The 13,102-nt window shown below is 40.8% G+C and overlaps 1 protein-coding gene across 2 annotated transcripts in view; it reads right to left on the bottom strand.

The window, feature by feature from the left end:
- Positions 1 to 2,656: 2,656 nt before the first annotated feature.
- Positions 2,657 to 13,102, bottom strand: part of MAPK1 (mitogen-activated protein kinase 1) — a 39,522-nt gene continuing 29,076 nt past the window's right edge. For both annotated transcript variants that reach the window (XM_027652331.1, XM_027652332.1), the window contains exon 9: positions 2,657 to 11,720. The gene's annotated coding sequence lies outside the window, so the exon portion shown is untranslated. The remainder of the gene's footprint in view (positions 11,721 to 13,102) is intronic.

Genomic DNA, 13,102 nt, shown 5'->3' with positions numbered 1-13,102 from the left:
TTACTGGGCCAGGCAGGAGAGCTTTGAAGCACAGAGTCTAAGCTACAGTAATGCTTTTCCACCTCCTTCGACAGCTTTTATTTGGATTTTCACGAGGCAAGGTTTCTAGTGGCAGGCTGAACGAAAGGTTTCATTACATCATTTCTAGGGTCAATTTTATCTCTGTTCTTTTTACCTTCTGGAGACTATTATACCACCCTGTTGCTGAAAAATCTGATGAAAACAAAAGTAATCCAAGGATAAATTTCATGTCTAAATCTCTGACTTGGGCTGCTGTAAGAAAACCACCATGGCATTGGAAAAACCACCGAGCAGTGTCGTAACATCTGCTAATTCCCAAGCCCTGGAAGCTGACAGCCCGTGGTGTAGTCAGGGTACAGCAGCAGGGTACAGGAATTGTGCTCATAGGAGAGCATGAGCTGGCTTTACACTATTTCCCCCAAGCTTTTTAGATATTAGCTAGCTCTTCACTGCCCAAGTAGGTGCAAAGGGTATATGGATGTATTTATTATCCTTGAATAGGCCATACAAAGAGCGTAATTTTTACTGGTTTACCTGAAGATTATTTTATTCACAGGCATGGAAGGCTTCACTCCTTCTGCTCCAAAATCAAGTACAGTTAGCAAGGCAGGATCACCGAAATGCAATCACCTCTTTTCACAGTGAAAACTACTAGATGTTTGAATGATTCATACATTCAAGTAAAATGAAAATATACACATGCAAAATTTCAGTAATTTAACGTAAAAATGTCTTTGTAAATCCACTCTCAGAGCAAGTGAATGCCAAGACAATTCTTGAGAATCCTGAATGAGCACCTTAAGAGCTGAAATGGACTCTCCTGGTTAATTAATTGCTATCTTTGTTTGAGGAGGAGCATGGCAATTTGCAGACAGAAATGTTTATACAAGAAATGCCACAGGCTTCATTGTTGCTGCCCACCTCAATACCCACCAAACCTGCCTGGGTTATAATCAACACCTTCAGACAATCCCTGTTGCATGCAAGGATTTCATTCATTCAAGTGCATTAATCTGGAGACATTTCTGTTTTCTAGTTCCTTTTTTTTTGTCAGATTTAATTCAAAAGCTATCACGGACATGATGTTTTATTCTGAAAGGGTTGTATTTGTTTGGGGTATATTTATTCTTTGAGTTAAATGTTTAGTTTCATATGCTTGCTATAAATAAACTTTATTACCCCGTATGGTAAGAGGCCACAAGCTCCTCAAAGCACAAAGTGCTTTGAGAAACTGTTTGATCCATATCAAGTGGAACTGTCTCCAGCTAAATGTTTCCATGTGCTATTTGCCTCTTAATTCACTTAAATACCTTTGAAAGACTCAGGCTCCTAGGGACTGTATGTAACAGTTGTAGGGAAAGAGATTTAAAGGGAAGAAATAGGTGAAGAATTACAAAGTTGCAGTGAACTCTGCTTCCAAATGAACTTAAAAAGAGTGGAAGAAGGACAAAAATCTCATCAGTCACAGCAAGGCATCAACAAGCATCATAATTTGGTCTGCACCAACAGGAAAAACAAGGGGATGAAGCCAGAGGGCCATGGAAGAGGCTGATTCCACATGGAAGAGGCACCCCGACTGGAGGAACAGTGCTAAGGGCCTGTGTTTCCCACAGCAGATCCCTCAGCTTCTCCGACCCACCCGCCCATGCTCAGGCAGCTTCTCAGAAAGAGCCTGCTGCCATGGTGTAGAGTAGGAAGTGGTTTTTACATGCATACACAAGAAGCTGACTGGAGCCTCAGGCAGCTGGGAATGACAAGTTGCTTCTCTCTCCTGCATTGCAGAAAATTCAGCCCTTTGAGTATTTCCTTAAAGTATTCCATAGGACTGGCTATTCACTCCCCAAAGAAAAGGCATGAAACCCCTTAAATCTACTGCTGCACCACCCAGTGACAGGCTCTCCATTACACATGGACACATGTATTCACAAAAGCAAATTGGGCTAAAGACCTTGACACCTGGCTGCTCATTTGCATCTCCTCAGGAGTGATTTCTTGGAGAGGGAGGGAGCTCCTGAGCATGTCCTCCCCCAGTCCCAGCAGTCCTGCCATCCCTCTGCCCCAGACCAGCCACTGCTGACTTTGACAACCCCAGAGAGAGCACAGCAGAGCAGCCTGTCTTTTTTCTTAACTAAAACACTGCACTTGGTGTTCTCTGCACAGGTCAGACCTCTTCCACTCTTTTCCACGACCCTCTCACTTGGATAGGAAACAGTCAGTCCTTTGCTGACGCCAACAGGCTCCAAGGACAAAACACCACCCCAGCAATAGTTTCCTCACCAGCTTCCAACCATAAGTAATCTTGGGTTCTGTACTCGCTATACAAATGGTTAGAGGTATTTACATAAAACTCTATTACTGCTCCACTGACAATCAGTCTGACAGAAGGGCTACTGTGCTGTCAGTTGGCAAATGACACAGTAAAGTTCCTGCCTAGAATGCTGTCAATGCTGGAGTTGCCTGGAACCTGTTAGTAGGACCAGATTGCTGCAGAGGCTGGTCAGCAAAAGGCTCCCTTTAAAAGGCACGGGCTTTACAATCAAGAGCCGTGCACAAGTCCTCCAGGGAAGCACAGTGAGAGCCGACAGCTGAGGTGGGGTCACACATGTACAGAGCAGCACCACAAAGAACTTGACCGTGTGTTTACAGTAATTTTATTTACAAGTTACCACATGACACCTGCAGTACTACAGTTTTTATAACACCACTAGCGGTAAAATAAGTCACATTTAAGAAGAGTAGGAGGCAGCAGAGAAAAATATGCACAGAGAATGCAGGAACGCGATTTAGTTGTAACTTAAAGCAGGTATTATTCTACAGACTTTGAAAGCGAGGAGGAATACACACATTGAGAAGAGCGAGTTCTTCAGCCCTGTTATTTCTACAGCACAAGTACAGTGACAATTCAGTATGATGACTACCACACTAGCAGTCAAATGCAAGTGATGGGAGAAAACTGCCTTAATATCTTGTCCTTTTGAGCACTAAGAAACGAAACCCAAAGCTTCCCTCTGAAGGGAGTCATCAAGGGCTCATTTACTTGGAGAGCAAGTAGTGCAGAATTACTACTGGGGGCAGGAGGGAACAGAACTTAGGACTGGAGAGTTCCCAAGTTTTGCAAATTGCCTGCAAGGTCTTATCTGGTCTTGAATTAAGTAGTTGGTGAGCAAAACCAGTTGCAGCATTCCACGAGTCTTTTTACAGTGCTGTGCTCTAAGGCACAGCTTAGCAGAATCCCAAAATCAGGCAGAGAAAAAAGCCCTTCCGCTCTCTTAAAATCCTTGGCTCTAGTGATGCTGGTGTTGAGCCTGGGCCTTTCTCAAGAGGAAAAATGTGGAGGAGCAAATCCGGAGAAACACTCTAGACCTGGATGTATTCTGATGATAAGACTCACAAGAAAATAAGCTTAAAAAGCAGCATCAGGTGTGACCCTTTTTTGCTTCAAAGCAGCAGCTTCCAGAAAGCAAACAAGTGTTATCCAGGACCTGTTTTTCCCCCCAGACATCTTTAATAGCCTGGAGCTACTGTCAGTGCACACGATCCATGCTAGAGGCTGCAAAGACAATGAGAATACAAGCTGCACAGTAATAATTATTTCCATTACTAACTACACACAGGATATATTGCTTTTGGTACAATGCCATTTATTGTCACAAGAAGAAAATCAGTGATTAAGTTGAGCACACATGAATTATGCAGACCTTTGCCATGCTGCAACAAGCGTTATTTTACTTACAGAAATGTCAACAAATCAGCTGTAAAAACAGCTTAATACAGTTCTTCCAAAATACTAAACATACCCTCAAACCCAAGTTTATAAATTAAATTTAGCTACAACAGAATAAGAAATGACCAGGTTTTTTTTCTTAATCCCCACTTTTGTTTAGAGCTGCACTTACTCTGCATGAGAGCAAACACGGAATCAAAACACGGAGCTTTAGTGACAGCAACAACATCCACTGAAGTGCTTCTGAGTGTGCAAACTGGCCTGCAAGTTTGGGTTCCCTCCACACCTGTGGCACACCTAGTCAGAAAGCCTGCAAAGGTACACATGTACAAAAACTAACAAAAAGCTTTTCAAAAACACAGAATACATTACAAGGTCTTGAGTCTATGATGTCTCAACTACAAGTTACAATATCTGTAAGTTTTTAACTTCCAGGAACATAGGAAGGTTTTTTTAGTCAAAATTTCCCTTTAAGTACTAGCTATTGAAATTAAAGGTGACCTAGGAGAAAGGCTTGACTAAAAAACCTTCCAGCTCTATTGTGATATCCTCAGTTCAGTCTCAAGCCAAAATTCAAAATATTCAGTATTTTGGCATTTGTAGTTTTAAGGCAGAAAAACATCTTCTCAACAAGCTATTTAGTCTTGGATGTTATAAAAAAAACCCAACAAAAACAAACAAACAAAGAAACCAACAACTCCCCCTAAAAGGTGCATCTCAAGTCTTTTAGTAATAGCAAGTTTAAAATAATTGCCTGGCATTCCCTTACAGCTTTTGGTCCATTATTTTTTTGCTAAAAATCCTGAATTTTCAGACATGCTGAAGCACACACACATCGTGGGTAGAGAAGACTACAGTTTTCCATTCTTATTTCTAGGTTGTGCGTTTAAGGTCAGCATTAAACTCGGCAGGTGGAATAACAGATCTCTGCACTGCCAACTCTGGTGCCACCCCAGGCACGCAGGACCCACCCGCCACCGGAGCTGCTCTGCACTATCCACACTTCCTCCCCAGAGCCAGCAGCTCAACCAGGGCCCTGGGTCAGCTCCCTGTACTCAGGCTCAGCTCTGTGAAGCACAACTGTGTCCTTAGCTCAGCTTTACAGAAAAAAAATTAAAAAGCAAAAGCCAAATTGTGAGACTGTAGGAATCTCCAAGTGTGCAAGGTAAGGAAAAGTAAGAACAAAGGAGTGAAGTCATTGAATCAGTCATAGCAGATAAGGGACTCTGGAGAAAAGTACCAACACGGAAAGTGTAAACCCCTGAGGAAGAGCAGTGTCACTGCAAGAGAACTCAGTGAGATCAAAGGTCAGCCCAGTCCAAGCAGCAAGGGAAGGAGAAAGGGAGGAGCAGGATTTCAGTCAGCAGCTAAGTGCACACAAACTCACAGACTGGGAAGATAAACAAAAGGGTTTTTAACACTGTCTTTTTGATGAGAAAATGCTGCAATACCCTGTTAAGGTATTTCTTGCTCTTTTCAGGGAAATCAGGAATGGAATACCTTAAGGCTCCTCTTTTCAACCTTCATGCACAAACATAAGCACAATGAAAAGCCAGAAGGATCACACATCTCTCTACCACACTAATTAATTAGATGGAAAGAGGAGGAACTTCAGGAAAAATAGGTTCTGTGTGTGTGCTGAGAGGAAGATGAGAGGCAACTCTGGGGAAGTAGCAGGAAGTTTTCAGTATTCACATGGTATTCAAATATTTAGTCAAAAAGAGAAAAGTTTGAACCAGGGACTGCTGGACTTCAAGCAAAAGTTCCCAACAGCCACCCCAATGGAACTCGGTGTCATGGCCCATGTTAGCCAAACGCATTGTTCCTTCCTGATCCTTATCTCTGTTTTTATATTGCCTTCCCAGAAATCCACATACAGTTACCAGATCACATGCTGTGCTTCCACAGGAAGAGTCTCAGGAGACCTTCCAGCTGTTTTGCTTACCTCTACCCTGGATTTACATGAGTTTAAGTAACGTGATCTATCACCTGTCGTTTGTCATCAGGAAGCTCACAAATCCTATAGAAGAAAGACTTTTTGGAACAATTGGAACTTGTTCAGACTGAGTTCGAGCGCAAAGAGAAAAGTAAATTGTCAGTAGTGAGATATACTGAAAAAACAGGCACAGTTCTGGAAAACACCTGAAGGAAAGTTGTCAGTATAATTTATAAAGGGGAAAGACAGAGGGGTTACAGAACAATTCTCGCATATAACTCCCAAGATCAGTCCTCACACGAACAGCCGTGAGCAGGGCTGTGATGGGGATGTGAACACCGGCACCTCTGGCACCTTGTACAGCACCAGGGGGCTGTTTGCAGACTCACCAAAGCTGCCCTCGGAACCGGAGCTGAGGCTCTAGAACTCCTCTGAAGCCTGGAGAGTCACATGTGGTGAAAAGACACATCAGAGCAAGAAAACCATCAACAGACACGGCACACTTGGATGCAATGATGTTTGTAGGTCTTCTACACACCTCAAAATTTTTTTTAAGCTTGTCAAGTGTAACATATGTGCAATTTAGTAGAAAGAATAACTGAAGATGACGTGCATGGCACAGAAGCATCTTTGGTCTGCAGAGAAATACCTGGGTCAGAGCTCTACAAAGCTTGATGCCATCAGACCTACACTAGTATCTCTTCCAATAAGTAGGGCTTGTACTCAGTAGCTCCTTGCCAGCCTTCCCGAGTATTTGAGTGCACCGCCTGTCCCAGCACAGGCAGCTCAGCTCCCAGAACATGGGGGCTCTCCCTGGAACCACCAGCCCCTGCCCAATCCACACACCCAGCTCGGGCTCCAACAGTCCAAGAGTGCCCACTACACTTGAAGATTTACAGATGCAGAGGATCAGCCTCCAGTTGTGGTGAAATACAGAAAATCTGTGTGGTATTTCTAACTAACCTGACTGAAACAACACAACAACATGAAGTCAGTCAGGATCCTGTCAAAACCTCCACGGAGCCAAGCTGCAGTGCAGCCGTACCTTGAAGAACATGCTATGGTGAACACACCTTCTGCCAGGGGAACAGCCACAGCCAACAAAAAGTAAGAACACACATAAACTCATCTATGTCAAGAATCAAATTCTGTAGTATTTTGGGAAAAAATTCTGTATGCTGCAGTGAAAGCCAAAGAGGGGATGCAGAGATGCATTTTGACAAGCCAATTCTCAGAGCTGTTACAGAGCTGTCAGTTACAGCTAAGCTCTCTTTAGTTTCAGGTCACATTTTCTGTGTTTTCATATTAATTAGAGATGTTTCTAGCTGACATTATCCAGCTACATCTTTCAAGAGTTCAGTTCTTTGGCACAGTCTGATTTTAGGCTAAAAAAAAATTCAAAAAGCTTAATTAAAAGCCCATGACAGTGATGTAACTTACTTGCACTTCTCCCAGAAACCCCACATTTCAAGCCCATGGTCTGAGAAGAACATTTTCATACTGAAATGATGAAAACATGGTCTCTAAGGGTTGTGCAAGTAGCAATTTTCGAGATTTCTTGGGAACAGTGTAATATCCATATAAGAGTGTCAAAAAAGCCTGTGACCCATCAGATACACTGGAATCAATTCGCATCACTGTGCTCAACAGATCAAAACGCTGATGATTTCATAACTTTCTTGCACAAAAGATAAAACATTTCTGCCTGTCTATAAAGAAACTTCACCTGTGGTTTGTTGGGATGGCTTCTCTAATTTAATTACAAACTGGTACAGTTCTACAGTGAGACACACACACTCCTGAGTATTTACAAACACTGACTGCAGGCTGCTTCTTGTGCAGGGAGGGGCAGTTTTGGATAAGCCAATATGATCCACACCAGCCTCTGGACCAGCAGCTCAGGGCAAAGCAAAGTCCCAGTCATTCTATATATGCACAGAACTATGCTGGTTTGGTAATACAGGGACACAATTTAATGATTTTCTTTGCATTTGTTTTTACAAGATTCAGATGCCAAAAACAAAACAGAACATTAAGTTACCTGATTTAAAAAAGAAAATCACAAACGTTTACAACATCAAAAGAATAAGACGAAATATAAACCTTTGCTACTTACAATTGATCTATACAGATTAACCAAATCACAAATCTGTCACAATATAAATGTTTAATTGTTACAATGAATAAGAACATACAGAAAATGATTTATTTTTTTTATAAAATCTTCCTTTGCTTTTTTATTTTAAACTTACCATTAACTAAATTAGCTATGCAGGACTTGTGGGGTACATGACTAAGAAGGCACCAACAGTACAAAGCAAAGACAAAGCAGTTTGAGTATTTTAAGAGTGCTCTACACTGATACAACACGAGAAAAGGCAACAATAGTAAGTAAACCAGCTGCAACCTGTAGAAGTTTGTTCTAGATTTACACATGTAGTCCAACTTTTACATTTCCGTCAATGTGTCACTTGGTTTGATCACAGCACATGCTACAAAAACCACTGTAAGCTTCACTTTACTAATGTGCACTTTTCGCTAATTTAGTGTCTTGATTTCAATTGTTAACTAAACCATTTTGAACCACAAATGTATTTAAAACTTAGTAAAAGGATTGTTTGGACTTTTTCATTTAAACCACTGCATTTACAAAAATATTTCCCCTAAAATCTGGGATTGCTTGAAGACATTGCTGTACAAATACAAAAGTACTATGCAAGGGACCAAATTCATAAGTATATGGTGTGTATGTAGAGACCTATATTTATACCATATCACTGTGCTGTAACAACACAATAAATTTATCAATAACCAAGGACTATATAAACTACACTAACATAAGCAAATATATATTAATAAAGTTTAAATCTATAGTACAGTTGCTCAGCAAACAACTTTGACATGGTATAAATATATTGTAGCATATTACAGTGGGCAGCAACAACAGGTTTTAGTTTTTCTCATTCCACAAGGAAAGCCCTGCTCAGCTCCTCGGGTTTGGCCACTGCCAAGTTATGTCACCAGTGTTGCTCCCAAGCTCTGGCACAAACCAGGCTCTGGTGTCATGTCACAGGGGTGAGGAAGAGGCTGGCAACAGGCAGGACAGCAGAGGCAGACACTTATTTGCCAAAGCATCCATGAGAATTTTGGGTTTGCATATTTTTCTTCAGCTGTAAGGTTGGAATGTTTTTGACAGTGAACTGTTTACATTCCTTACTCCCAAAGCATCTTTACCATGAAATATGCATGCTACTTGGATTAAAAGTTGATGTTCTCCGCTCTAAAATATAAAAACTGCATAAAGAAAAAACCCCAGTGTAAAATGATGAAATAACTGACCTAACACAGTGTTGTTAGAGGCACCTTCTTTTAAACTATTTTCAGAATCTGACAAAAAAAAATAAAATCATGCTTCGGCATGTGACACATCAACAAATTCAACCCAGCAATGTTTATTGAATTGGGTAAAAGACTGATGGATGTGGTTACGGATCCTGATGGATGCCAGTGGGATTCAGCAAGAGCAGCTAAGTAAGAAAGCCCGAAAGCACCGAACATTAGGTAAAGCAAACCCTCGGCTTCTCACTCGGAGAGACGGGACACAAGGGTAAGTCTACACCTCCCCAAACATCCAAAATGAAAGAAAGTACTAAAAAAAAGAATTGGGAAAGAGAAGGGTGAAGTAAGCTGCCAAAGTTCTTCCTTAATAAATTAAAACTGAGGTGTTACAAACTAATTTCAGTAACAGTCATCTTTCCAACCGTGCCAAAAATGATTCCTGTTGTAATGATGATCATACAAGTAGCAGAGAATCTAGAAATATTCCAACTTTTCAAAACTGAGTGAGAAAAGCATTTTGGTAAAGATGTGTAGAAAGGTCAAGAGAAATTTCTACACTAGTATCAACAGTCAAGTGCATATTTCTTCTGTAGAAATGTTTTTAGCATAGGTTCCACACCACGATCCAATGGTCACTTGTGCAGCGTCCTGACAATGCTCCGAATTTGTTCCCCGCAACAGAGATTTATGTACCACAGGAATTTCCTAATAGAAAATGCCCTTTAATGATGAACTCTCGTTGATTAAAAATTAGTTTTGGCAGACTAACAGTGAAACTAGAGGAAAAAGAAAATTTTGAAATGGAATCTTGTAAGCACCCTTATCTACTGAAGTCTAAGTTAATGGCTTTCTAATTTCTCTGAAGAGCAGACTAAACGGTATGAGGAAGCCTGGAGTTATTAACCAGCCAGCATCCTTATATACTACAGTAGCAATTGAACCTGATTTCCCTTCAAAGACATTACCCAAGAGGAAACCAAAAACTAATTCTTAATGTTAATGTGAAGATATAAGATTTAAATTTATTTCCAGGAATTACAAGTGCATTTTGTTAATATTAGCAAGCAGTCTTTATACAATCCATTCTTCACTGCTGCCAAAATAAAATGAGAAAAAGACAGCAGAGATATGAAAAGCTAAAAATAGAACTATTTTTCCTAAGTTATTTGTTGAATAGCATTTCAGTTGAACACAACTCAGAGGTAACAATAGATTATTTCTTTTTCTCAATCATAGGCATGTGGCACTTAGACAATCATCTTTGCACAGAAAGCTTTAACAGTCATGCGAGGGCACAGTAATTATTTTAAACAAGGCAAATTTCTCACCACAGAGAGCAGTGGGGAAAGAAAAGGAGGCACTGCACTGGAACATAACACCTAGTAAACTCCACATTATACAATTTCAGTAACAAATACTTGAAAAGATCATTAAAAGATATACAATTTTAAACATTATTTAGTGCTAGCTTTGTTTGGTTGTCCTAACTCAGCATTATCAGAAAAGTTTGATAGTACTTGACAACAGAACAGTACTTCATGTCACGAGCTCATGGAGGCTTGATTACAAATCACCATAGTGTAGGTTGCAAGAAATGAACTTGAGATGCTGACATGCTGTAGGAGCAAAAGTAAAATCAAACTTTCTCATTTAAAGATGCAGTGTTCCTCTCTGCAAGAATTCTGAATGTCAGTGATTAGATTCAAACGTAAAACCTATCAATCCTCATTTGAAGCACTTCATTGGTATGCAGGATGTAGACTGAGTTTATTAACATCATATTTTGGTTTCTTGCTTGCCACCAGATAGGGCTGCCTTCCCCAGAGAGCAGCACTGGCCATGGGGTCATCATGCCACTGCGGGTTTGCTACCCTTCCACCTCAGGGGAACAGAGGCTGGGGATGCTGCTCATAGAAACACCACTACACGGGATGAACTTCGGGAGTGCTGTGTCTCCAATAGGGTTACACTTTAAATGATCTCTTTTAGAAAAAGTGGGGAGAAAAAGGTATAAATTTTGTCAATACGTGGAAAAATGATGAATTCAGTTACGTCGGGTTCCTATGTGCCTCTTACACTGTATAGAATACCTGCACGTACAGCACAGGACACCCAAACAAGGGCATAAGCAAGATTAACATGAACATGACTTATGCTGCAATCCATAGCACAATGGTACACACTCCACTGGATGCCAACCAACCATTTCTAGTTAAAAACGACGTGCAAAAAAAAATCTGGGATGTCACTGACTTAAAGTGCCCTGAATAGTAGCTTCTCTTAAAAAAAAATAAAAATGCCAGCGACTTCGGTAAAGTCAGAAAAACATAGTTCATGGTGTAAACGTCTTACAGGTTAATGAATTATCTTCTTGAATATTGATCCAGGAGTGAAAGGAACCACTGCATCTTTCAAACCAGAAAGCAAGCAGTTAAAACACGGGCAGCAGTAGGTGCACGTACAGTACAGTACTGCAACAGGTCAACAAGGGGCATTATGCAGAGGAGTGTCAATTACAATTCTTCAGCCTTAAAGATTCATTGAAAGCATGAAAAGCCAAAACTACCAGGAACCGCCCTCCTGAATGGCTCAAAGGAGTTAGTGGATAAGCTGAGAGAGGCCACGAGACATGACCAACAATAAAGAACTGGGAAGAGGAACAGCAACGTTTGAGCATGCCCAGTCCTTTAAGTCCTTGTCCTACAAAAGAGAGCAGAGACATATTTCAGTGAAGGAAGTTTCACACTGCCTTTTAAAACAAACACTTTCCTATTTCTGTGCTCTGTGCACACTATGTTTACCGTGAGTCAGACAGCAGGACCAATATAAGTTAAAAAATAAGTCAGAGACAGTGGATACCAGGGTATTTCATTTAAACTAAAATTTTCAATCTTCAAAAGATTAGGAAGATTAAACATAACTAATCAATGAAGTACATGATTTGGTTGTCTGAACCAAAAATCTGTTATTTTCACATTGCTTCTCAAATCCAAAAACTACAACCCAGGGGGACACTTTGAATCTTGAGAAACAGCCCAGAGAGACGAGCTGGCTGGTAAAGCCTGGGAGGGAGTGTAGGGGAGTAGAAGTGCCCAGGAGGAGACTGTTTCTGTCCATTTTAAGGCAACTCCTGGGGACTGGCCCCAACTAGGATGTCAGCTGTTGTGCTATGGCATAGCTGGCAATTGTAACCACAAATAACTTGGACAAATTACCAGCATATCCTTATCAAGCTCAGTACAATATTTCAATTTCAGCATCGTGTTGGCCAAACCAACTCTGTACAGTGGCATTTGAAGGTAACATTTTAAGTAAACCAGAAATTTCTACTCACACCATATCACTGATATCTTTATCCCTAATTCCTTTAGCCCTTAAACCCTAATACAAACTAGGTATGGTGTGGACAAAGAGGCAAGCAGGAGAGATCACGAACTATGATTTACCAGCAGTAGCTACTCGCTGTCCCTTCCCTGACACTATGGCCTGTTAGCAACAGGTTTCATCTTGCTCCTAAAAACTCACCTAATTCTCTTCCCCAATGTGTACATGCACAGTTCGTGCTCTTGTACAGAATCAGCTTCAGAAAACATGGATGGGAAATGAACACCAGTCACAACACTATGTCCCAGGTCTGTTCCTACTGGCAATGCCCAACTATTAAGAGGCAGCTGAGTGAATCTCATATTTCTCTAACATGCCATTATTACAATAGTTTCAACGTCAGCTAGCAAGCTTAAATAAACAGAATGCAGTATTTGTAAAAATCGAAATTACTTCATTTGTGAGCTTCTATACACCTGAATATTCAAGATAGTGGCAACAGTAGTCACCCTATTTAAGTAAAAACTGTATTTTCCAAAGTTCCCCCCCCCAATTCTTTTTCTTCCTTTCCTATGAATTCATCATTAAATAAAAACCTGGGGGTATATGCAATGCAGAAACTGAAATCTCATTTTTAGTGCAGAAGAATTATTGCTTAAAACAAAGCCACAAAGCTCCTACACACTGCCAGCAGAGCTGGGGATTTCTGGCAGTGAGGAAGTTCCCTGGCTCAAAACTTCCCCTTCCTGCTGGAACTG

Source organism: Corapipo altera, unplaced genomic scaffold, assembly GCF_003945725.1.
Source record: "Corapipo altera isolate COAL_440 unplaced genomic scaffold, ASM394572v1 67, whole genome shotgun sequence".
Taxonomy (NCBI): domain Eukaryota; kingdom Metazoa; phylum Chordata; class Aves; order Passeriformes; family Pipridae; genus Corapipo; species Corapipo altera.
Note: the sequence above shows the minus strand (reverse complement) of the source record. Positions and strands in the feature narration are given on the sequence as shown.